At 46.8% G+C, this 10,635-nt stretch overlaps 1 protein-coding gene across 4 annotated transcripts in view; it reads left to right on the top strand.

Moving 5' to 3' along the window:
- LOC105295323 (paralemmin-2) overlaps positions 1-10,635 on the top strand; it is a 318,042-nt gene that overhangs the window by 282,091 nt on the left and 25,316 nt on the right. Inside the window, exon 1 of one of the 4 annotated variants that reach the window (XM_023533463.1) lies at positions 7,016-7,086. The exons of the other annotated variants lie outside the window; for them this stretch is intronic. The gene's annotated coding sequence lies outside the window, so the exon portion shown is untranslated. Of the gene's footprint in view, positions 1-7,015; positions 7,087-10,635 lie in introns of those variants that run through there. 4 annotated transcript variants of the gene reach the window in all.

The following is a 10,635-nucleotide window of genomic DNA, read 5'->3' as shown; positions in this document are numbered from 1 at the left end:
CAAGGGGAGAGAGCACATTTCTTTGCATGAATCCAAATACCTCCCCACGATTCCCCCTGCACCCCATCCTATTGGCTTGTGCTTATCATGCATCCCCTTGGTGGATAGAGAAATTCTATGCTTTCCTTCTCCCACAGAGGTTCCTTCCTGGCATTCAGAACAACAAAAAAGCAGTAGACGGAAGCAGGTGACTGGCCCTCAGCTGCCTCTGAGCTGGGCTGCTCAAACTTCTCCCAGAATGTGGTCCAGCAGAGCTGGCTCAGGGCAGGATTGGGAGAGCACTGGGCAGGAGAGGGGTGATTCCATGTGCTCCCCTGGTTCTGGCTAAAGTACAAGGGTGGAACAGAACCAGAGTCAAGTCCTCAGTGTCAAAGTCAAGCTTCTCTTAAACCACGAACACACTTCTGGTACCAGGCCCAGAATCCCATGTTTTGGCATCACTTTGCTGAATGAGGTGAGAGTCGGAAAATTGGAGTGGGCCTGGCTTGAGCCTTCACTGCTCCTTGGCTGCCCTCCACACCCTGCTGCTCTTCATCAGGCAGTGTCCTCAGCACATGTCCTGATCCAGAATCACCACGTACTCCTGGTAGAGCAGGACTCTCAGGTTGACCATCTGGACTTTCCTGGAGTTCTCTCTTTCTGCCAGAATGTGTCAGAATGAATGGGATCAGAGGTCTGTTTGCTGCAGTCTGGCCTCACATATGGCTTTGTGCTTTTGAAGAAACTTAAGCAAAGCCATTCATGGGTTTCTAGAGTGAGCAGCAGTTCATAGTGACACTAATATCCGTGATGAAGAGACCTGTTTTGTGGATGGCAATCTAAACCTAGAGCCTTCCAGAACTTCCCTTGCAACCCATCTGTTGCTGATTCAATAGGATCAAACCTTTTTCCTATTGGTTAGTGTTAGATCCTTTGACTGAGTTTTCTTGGTGCCCACCAAGTATCTCATTTCAAAAGCACCTCTTGATTGTGTGGATTTCCTCTCGGGATGTGAAGGCTTGCTGTTAACACCTCTTGCCTTTGAGCAGGGAAGAACTAGGTGGGGGACAGGATTCAGTGCCATGCTAGGTCCTCTTGCTGACCTCAGACCCTCAGGCCCAACCAGAGGGCTGGGAACTGGGTGACAGAAGGGGCAGGATCCCGTGGCAGAATTGGCATTGGGTCCAGGGTTTGGGATTGCCTCATTGCAGAGTTACTGTCCATCCCCTAACCCCTCAGCATCCTCTTTAAATGTTAATAAAAGACATGGTGGTTTTGCTTACTAGTTTAGCAAACCAAAATATTATTTTTAAAACTTTACTCAAAGCTTTGAAATATTCACCAGATTCAAATTGATTTAAATTTACTGACTCTCCTATTTGTGTGTGCGTGTGTGTGTGTGTGTGTTGTGTGTGTGTGTGTGTGTGAGAGAGTGTGTACCTGTCTGTCTAGGTGGACGGGGAGGTTCCAAGATGAACTTATCTGTACATTTAAGTTGAATGGAACAAAAAGCGACCACTGTTTCGAATAGGAGATAAAGACAGCCTCCAATTTTTGTTCTCTACTTGACTGACCCCACCTTGGTAAACTTTTCAGTGGGGTTCTCCTATGACATAGCCTGTCTATGACATAGCCCACGAAATTCTATGACATTTGCCTCCCAAAGGGAAATTGGAGTACTCACAGAGTGCTTCACAACTTTTCTGGGAATAGATAACTCGTGGAAGGAAAATATCTATATATAACAGCAAGTCAATTACATATCTTTGAAAAAGATTATATTATCATACAATTGTGTAGAATGAGAGTCTGCTCTTAAGAGTGTGATGTATTACAACAGGAAAGCACGACTTCCTCCACAGTGAAAAGAAGCTTACTATACCTCTGATGTCCAGTCCCATGCCGCCACCCCACCCCCTTTTTCCAGAGGAAATCATTGTATCCATTTCTCATTTTATGGATAGGGATAATCTATGCATATAAATACATGTACATATATATCTACATTCACTTTTTAATGACAAAAGTAGCATAGTATATAAACTATATACCATGTATAAAATTGACCACTTGTCACTTAACAGTAGATCTTTGAGACTGTTCCATACGGTTCTCACAGAGCTGGGAGCGGCACTGTTCTCTTAAAGGTTGCATAATATTTCATTTTATGAATAGTCTCCTATTAATTTAGGTTATTTGTAGCCTTTTATTATTGCAAGCAACGTGGCTTCGGAGAGTCTTGGATACAGGTCATTTTATGCACACACCACTATATAGCTGAGATATCTGAGCATACATTCTTGGAGGTAGAATTAGTGGGTCAAAGACATTGGCTGTTTCAAAGTTGGATACGGATGCCAGATTGCCATGCAACTCCGTGGGGTTAGATGAAAGTACCTGTTTCTTCTCATACTGATAAATAATTTCATGGGTGGAAAACTTATTTCATAATTTAATTTTGCTCTTTTTTTTTTTGTGAGTGGTATTGAGAATCTTTCTGTATGTCTAAGAATAATTTATATATATTTTTGTGTCACATATCTGTCCATGATTATAATGCATTTCCTCTAAAGCTTTGCCCTCCCGTGATGCACCGTGATGGCACCAGTATTTCTGCAGAAGATGAGTGTAGTGTTGAACAGAGGGACCTTTTGAGTCTAAGATCCTCAACGGAGAGACTCATAACGGGATGCATGTGGGGTGACCTTTCCCACAAGGTCACCACTAGTTTCTTCTGGTTCTGGAACGAAGCATTCCATACACTGGCATTCCAGATTCTGTTCCCTCCCAAAGCCCTTTTTTGAGCATTGTTGGAGACAGTCAGAGAGTACAGTACGCAGGGAGATGGCAGGGTGCAGTGGGAAGGGTAAGAGCTCGGAAGTTGGTGAACTATTTCTTTTTCTATGGAATAATGTTTCTTACAAGCCAAATGGAGATCAAGGCCAGTGCTGACACGACTGGGTGGTTCCGTATACCCGTGTATGATCTTCCCAGCCCCCGCTCTTAGCTGTCTGTCAGGGTCCTGAACATCCGAACACCCGGCACTTGCTGTGAGTCTAGATTTCTTAAAAGCCTTTCTTAGGGAAAGATGCTGTTCTGTCCGTCTTCCCTCAACAAATCAGGGCTGGGTATGTCTTAGTTTCCCCACACTTTACCCCATTAGGGATTCCTTTGGGTAAACAAGCTCCTATTTTAAATTGTAAATGTTCTCATCAGATTCACATCTAAGTGCAAATTGCTTTAAAGGCTTGGCTCCATGCTGAGAAGTGAAGTCTTTTGGAGATGAGGCATGGAGGAAGGTCCTAACTAAAAGGTAAAGGGGGGAAAGGACTGTCTGAGGAGGAGGCCACGGCTCTAGCCACTTAGAAAGGGCATCTGGAGGTTCCTAGACCCGAGCCTCCTTCAGTGTGTGCTCCAAATTGGGCCTCGGAGCAATTTGAAAAGCCACCAAGGTTCCCTATGTCCCAGAAAACGTGCGGAAGGAGCCTTCCCAGTGCCTCCCCCGTCCTCCCCCACTTTGCAGTTCCAGGCAGCAGGCTCGGTCTTCCCCATTTTTGAAGCCAGCTTCTCCACATTGCCTGCTTCCCCCTAGTTCCTGCTGATCTCAACAAATCCATTCTGGAACATTCTATCACACGAAAGTACAAAAATGGGATGGTTGCATATTTAGCAGAATAAACTCCTTCAACTAAGAAGATAAAATTCTGATAAGGGGAACGTCTAAGACAGAGCCCAGTCCCTTCTCGGAACCCTGGAAATCTCTCTTGGCAGAACTATCGTGTAGTTTCAAAGGCGGCCATTGCCGCCCCCATTTCCTGGCTGGCTTCCTCTCAGCTCTGCCCTCATCATTACCACACTCAGGGCTACCCAGTGCTTCACCTTTACTCGAGGTTCATGCTGACGTCACAGAATTACAGATCAGGAGCAGAAAGGAAGTGAATTTGGGGAGGTTCGCTTGGTGTGGTTCTCTCGTTTTGCAGACCAGAAAACTGACACCCAGGAAAGAAACATGGTTTTCCCAAAGTCACACAGCAGCTGTCACATGGTTTCAAAGTCAGTCTGTTGCCGCCTTGCATTTGTTTGCTTTTTAATCTTTCCTTTTTGATTCTTTGGATTAGCGCGGCACACTTCCTGAGTCTGCTCCTTCCTGAACTGCCCAGTGTGGCTCCCAGGGGCAGAGTTCTGCCCTGTGGGTGGGATCTGTGGATTCTAGCCAGAGCGCTCTGTTCCTGACCCTGAGGAGGGCTTGGCTCCATAGGCTGGGGTCCGCCCCTCTGTGGAATGGATGAGAACCCCCACCTTGCTGTTGGTGGGAGGAGTAAATAGAGAAGGTATGTAGGGATGTGTAACACAACCTGGCACCCAGTGAGTGTGCCATAGATATTTGCTGAGCGATGGTCACAAAAACACTGATGGCCTCCAGACCCCAGCCCCTGGGCCTCACAAATTACACGTGGCTTCCCAGTCAGCCAGGACCATGCGTCAAAAACGGCTTCACATCCCCCAGTGCAAGGCACCCTCAGAGACTAAACAGAAGATCAGGTTACAGCGCCAGGAGAACTACACTGGCAGTACAAATTTATTTTCATTAACTCAGAAAAATCACCCCAAGCTCAGAGTCTGTGCCCAGGGGGAGGGAAAGTGGGAGAACGAACAGCAGCGAGGCGTGTGCTGCTGGATTCCTCTCTGCTCGTTCCTGCGAGGTCCTCACTGCCGTCTTAACGTGGGGCAACTTGGTTTCTGCTTCTGCAGCCTAAAGCCACCTTGCTTAAACGACAGAAATTTATTGTCTTGTAGTTTGGAAACTAGAAGTGCAAAAAGCAGGTGTCAGCAGAGTTGGTTCTCTCTGAGGGCTGTAGGTGTTTCTGCTCTGAGGGCTGTAGGTGTTTCTGCTATACACCCTCTCCTTGGTGTGTAGATGGCTGTATCTTCCCTCTCTGCATCTTCACGTTGTCTCGTTTCTAGGAGTGTCTCTGTCTAAATCTCTTCTTTTTACAAGGACACTTACTAGGCTTACTAGATTAGGGCCAACACTGGTGACCACTTAACTTAATTGCTTGAGACCCTACCTCCAAATAAAGTCACATTTCAAGGTCCTATGTATTAGGACTTAAACATATGAAGTTGGGGTGGGGGCATGGGGAGACAGTTCGACCCATAACAGTGTGCATGCGTATGGTGAACCATAGCATCTCAGGCTCCAATCGGAACATGCCTACTACCTCGGTAATAGTACTTTAAGAGTACATACAGTCACCTCTTTTTTGTTTGTTTTGTTTTGTTTTGTTTTGTTTTACAAACCTCCTCATGTGTGTGGATCTGCAGGAGTGATTATGTAGTGGGTCCTGGGTACCACTCTTGTCTCTTGGCTTGGAGATAATTCTTCGCAGAAGGCCCTGCCCTGGGTCATCATTCTCAGGCAGAGCAATGCCACTCTGGGTATGTGATTTTTCCACCTCATTTCACCTCATTTTACTTGAGATTGTTGAGTAGCATCTTGAAATGCCTTTGGCTGTACAACAAAACATTCCAATTATTCCAACGGGCACATAAATACAGTTGCCATGGCAACCCCTTGGTGACTTGGTATCACCAGGTCAGTCATTTAGAAACTCCTAGATATTTCTAAATAAATTTCAGCATATTAAAATTTTAAGTCATTTAGGTGTTGTAAATAGTTGTAAGGTATAGTATACTGTTAGCTTCCTTTTCAAAATAGCCCGCCTGGGCTCCATCCACTGTGATAATTCCTTCCTTGAATTGTGTTTTCTGGAGGGTCCTAGGTGGTCTGCACTACCAACGAACCTGCAGGCCACAGTGGAGCCCTGCCACCATCTTTGGGCTGTTCGCCTGCTTCACCAAGACAAACTGTTCCCAAACTGATCCCAAAAAGCTGGCATCATAGAACCATACTTGGCATTTGTCCACCTCTTCCTATTCACATTACTATAAATCTGTGTTCTCTTTGTCTTCTCCAAAATATTACTGAAGAAAATGAGTTCTTCATGGCCCTACATGGACCTGGAATTCTGACTGGCTTTCTAGTCAGCCAGACCCTAAGTTATGCCCCAAATTTTCTAGGTCAGCCTGATGTTGGGGACAAGGTAGGTGGAGCCTGGGGGCAGTGTTGAGAGCCAGTTGGAGTTCCCAAACAGGGACTATGGCAGCACTCCGTTAGCCTACTGTGTAGTACTAGGCGTCTGATTCTATGGTGAAAGAGTGAGGGGTAGTCTGTGACACTCATGTCTGCCCAAGGCAAATGTGGGTCTGTTTTCCTCCTGGCAGAAGAAACTGGTTAGTTAGGGAAAGTGTAGCCACTTCCCCCCAAACATTCCTTGAAATTAGAGCACTCATCCCCGACATCAGATTCTTCTGTCCCACTTCCTCATGGGACATAATGTAACCATTTAAAGTATGTCTTACAAAGTCTGTTAAAGGACATGAAGAGTGAGATAATATGAAGTAAAAAAAAAAAAGTTGGCAACAAAATTGCATATACTGTCTGGTCTCAACTACATTAAATACACATTTCTAAAAGTGCAATAAAATATTGTTTTCCTCAGTGGGACGATGATAAATAACTTATTTTCCAAATATTTTTGCAGTGAGCATTGATTCACAGACACACATGCACATAAAGGTATAAGCTGTCCTAAAAAAGTTCATTTAACTGGATCTTCAGGATTTTTCCGAGGTTTTTTTCTACTACCTCCACATCACCAGGATATTAATTTCCTGCTTACCCAAAGCCCATTTCTGTCTTAACAAGAAGACAGTAACTGGTTCATATCAGCATCACCAGGCTCCCGCCTTCCCCACTCAGCCCTGAGAGCCCTGGGAACAGACTAGAGCTGCCTCTGGCTGGACTTGCCGCTGCCCTCCAGGCTCTGGCCAGGGAGGGAGGGGCCGGGCCTCTTGGAAGGGGGTTAAAGTCCTTCTTTGTGTGAATGGCCTTTTAGGGAGCAGAGGGAGGGCCAGCTGTGACATCACAGTCTTCGGTCAGGAGGCTGAGAAGGAATTTGTTCAGCTTGAGCCAGTGCACAGGAATCTGTCTGGAAAAAGAGGCAATTCTGACTGGGGACGTTTGATGTACACACTCAGGGCAGGGTAAGCCGAGTCTGCTGACCTATCTTACTGTCCTTTTCTTTCTAATCTGGAAGGAGAGGGTTCCTTGAGGCCAGACTTTTTGTGGAGTTGGGACTAGAGAAGAGTGGGCAGCTCATACTGGCCACTTGCTTCTCATTTTGCAAATCTTTAGCTTTCATGCTAAAGGGCAAAGAGGAAGCTCTGCACGACACATGCAGTGCGTGCAAAGACACACAAGTCATCTGTGGCAGATCGTGCTTTGAAGATGATGCGCGAGTGTGTCTGTGAAAGAGTGTGTCTGTGTGTTTGTCCATTTCAGCATGGAACCAAGTGACCCAGCGATTCTGGTCACTGGTTTTCTTCTTATTGCCTTGTATTGATTTAATCTACAATTAGCACTCTGTTTCCATGTTGTGGAACTCGCCACATTCATGGAGTGACTTAGGGCTTTTTAGGAAATGTGTGTGTACCTGTCATCTATAGGATCCAGGGGGATGGAGGAAGACCCTCGTCAGCTCTATTCATGTGTAGCGTCATCTATGGGCAGAAGGTTAATCTCAAAAGCATCTGGCACTGCATTTTCCTTTCTCCCGTCTCTGTCTCAATATAATGGATTTTTGCTGGGTCCAGTATTTTTTTTTTTTTTTTTTTAACTTTTGCTTTCTGCCATCACTGGTTGGCCAGGCACGAACCCAAGATCCTGAACTATTTTAAAACCCAGAGGGACACAGCAAAGTTATAAAGAATAAAGCCAGGCTTGCTTTTGCTTTCAGCAGAATCAGTTCTCTTAGAAATTTCAGGCTGCAGGAGCCTGAGTTCCCTCTGTGGCCTTGATCTTGGCTTATTCTGGAGGTGGGGCCTGCCTTGTAAAATAGTCTCTCAGTGAAAAGGGCCTTTGGTGGGAAGAATATCTGAGGATTCTTTGATAGAGCACCAAATATATCGCATTGAGAAGAAGCAAAAGTTGACTTTCCTGGAGCTGAGATGAAGCATCTCTCTCATGCAAGGGAAACTCTGAAGCGTCCCAGCGGTTCTTAGTCGCTCTCATAGGGAGCAACTGAAAGAAACATGCCTTTCACCAGCGGCTGCAGGAAAGGCCACAGCTTCCTTCCTTTCCTTCACTCCCTACCTCTCACCCGCAACACACACACCATCTTCAGTTTCCTTCACAGAAAGCCCAAGCTGTAAATGTGTTAATCAAACAACACCTTAACATTTTCCAGATGTGCAGTCTGACATTCGAGCTGGTGACTTTGCAGCAGGGTTAAGGGGATGCTACTAATAAGAAAGGTCTTGGTGTTGGGGAGACTCTGTCTCGTACAAATGGACCATTTTCCTTCAGCGGGAGAATGAGCCAAAACATAGACAAGCCTTGTTTCCAGTGGAAGCAGTTTCCAGAGGTACTTGAGTCGTAAACCTGAGAGAATAGCAGGATGGTGACTGCTGTATTGACCAAGAGCATAGAAGCATAGGGAAGAGAGTCTGGGCCTGTGGGAACAGGAACCTCTTTTTTCCAACTGTGCATTTAGTCACATTTAGCTGTAATGGCTTCAGGGCCGGAGGAGGTCGGTGGGAGGGAAACCAGGAGGCTTTGTAATTGTTAGTGACATTAATGGGGGGAGTCACTGCTGACCTGAGCCTGCCTGGTCTAAATTTAGCCTGCAACTACCCAGCAATGCTTGGGGTCTGAAGTCTGCCTTCCAGCAGTGGGGGAGGTGGGTATCTCTGTCCTCCTTGGGAGTGGCTAGGCTCCCTGCTTCTCATGGTCAGTGGAGACCCCTGGTCTTACTGCTGGAAGAAGCTCTCTCTGCTGTGGGTAGAAAAGGAAAGGCCGCCTTGGTCTGGAATGTGGCCCAGGTTATCACCTGTTCCCTCCACTTCCTGGCCCAGAGGCCTGAAGCCTCCGAACCAAGGAAGCAAGCTGTTCTCAGACATTCCCACTCTCTGTGTCTTTACAAAGGCAGTGGAAGGGGCCCGCTCAGAATCCCAGCGCCTCCTCCAGCCTGCCCCAGCCTGCCATCGTCAGCAGGGGTCGGGGGCAGGGGAGCTGCAGGCCAGCTGCTGAGGAGACTTGGTGCTCCCAGCTTGCTTCATAAACTTTCTGTTCAGCCTGCACAATTTATGCCATTGAACAGGGCCAGAATTTTCTTTCCTGGTACTGTTACAGCACTTCCTCTGCCTTGTGCTGTTTGTTCTCTTTATGCGAATTGCTGCAGACTGGGGACCATCTCAGAGCCCTGGGGCCCTCGCATGGTACAGGGCTTGTCACTCGAAAGGTTCTCAGGGCATGCTTATCCTTGCAGGAATGCACTTTGACCTCGTCACCTCTATGTTCTCCAACATTCCTCAGGTTCCCTTGGTTTGGGGATTCTGTCTTCCCCAGACCTCCTGACCTTGTAGCTTTACCCTGGTTCCCCCAAGGCTGATAAAGTTCAGTAGATCAAACTGGGCATCTTGCAGGTATCTGAGCATCACCTACCAGCCAGGTTGTTCCCACTCCTGCCCTTGCCTTCGTGATGGAAACGTCAGCTGGAAAGTTCAGAGACCTGTAAGGACCATCCTAGAGCCAGCCACGCATGGCCTGTGGAACCAGTTCTTTGCCGTGACAGCAATTGTGCTCTGTGTACAAAAAATGCAACTTAGGAAAGAGAGGGAGGGTAGGAAAGGAAAATGAAGATGCTGGTTTCAGAGCTATGAGGAAGTTTTATTTCACGGCCATGCCTCTGTTCCTGGGCCAAGAGTGAGTTTGTATTTTTGATGGAATTTAAAAATAATTGGATTAAAGGATCAGGTCACCTATTACCTGGGGAAAAGGGTTTCTAATTTAAATAGTGAGGCTTTAGGAGGAAGTAATCTGGGTTATTCAGAGCATAGAAACCTGGTCGTGCAGCAGGCCAGCCGGCACCTGATGTTTGAGTAATTTGGGTCACATTGCATTTAGGCTACAGGTCGAAGTTTGTAACAGACATTGTCAAGAGGTAACGGCCTCTTGGTGGTGGGCAAGTGGGGAAGCTGAGAACACAGTGGGCATGAGTAGAAGCTTTAGCTTCTTGCTTGTCCTTGTAGTGAAGGACACCTTCCTGGTGTCCCCCCCATCCCCACCCCCCAGCCCAGCCAGATCAGCTAAGGAAAATGCATTTTTTCTATTCATGAGGCACCCAGCTTACAGGTACCCTGAGAAGAAAGATCACATTGCTGTCCATTGCCCCAGAAGGGCAGGCGTTAAGACTCTGATGTATTTTTTGTGCAAATTAAATAGGCTTCTAGAATCTCTTCTGTGCTGTGGACTCTGTGGTGCTGGAAAGGAGTCACAGCCTTTTTCCACGGTGTCCATTGCAATGACCGAGATGTGGGATTTTAATATTTGCCTCTGAGATGTCATCAGAGGAAAGAGAACCCATCTCAGAGGCCAGTCCAGAGAGCGAAGTCCCCAGACCGAGCAGGAAGTCAGCACCCCGTTTCTCACTGGAGGGACCCCGAAGATAGAGCAGAAGGTAGGAAGCTGACATTGAGTCCCCAGAGAGTCTGTCTCTGGCCTGTTGTGAATAAAGAGAGGAAAGGGGTCATTGG

The sequence above is a fragment of the Pteropus vampyrus genome, unplaced genomic scaffold (genome assembly GCF_000151845.1).
Source record: "Pteropus vampyrus isolate Shadow unplaced genomic scaffold, Pvam_2.0 Scaffold103, whole genome shotgun sequence".
Taxonomy (NCBI): domain Eukaryota; kingdom Metazoa; phylum Chordata; class Mammalia; order Chiroptera; family Pteropodidae; genus Pteropus; species Pteropus vampyrus.
The sequence above is the reverse complement of the archived record's forward strand: the minus strand, read 5'-3'. Positions and strand labels throughout refer to the sequence as shown.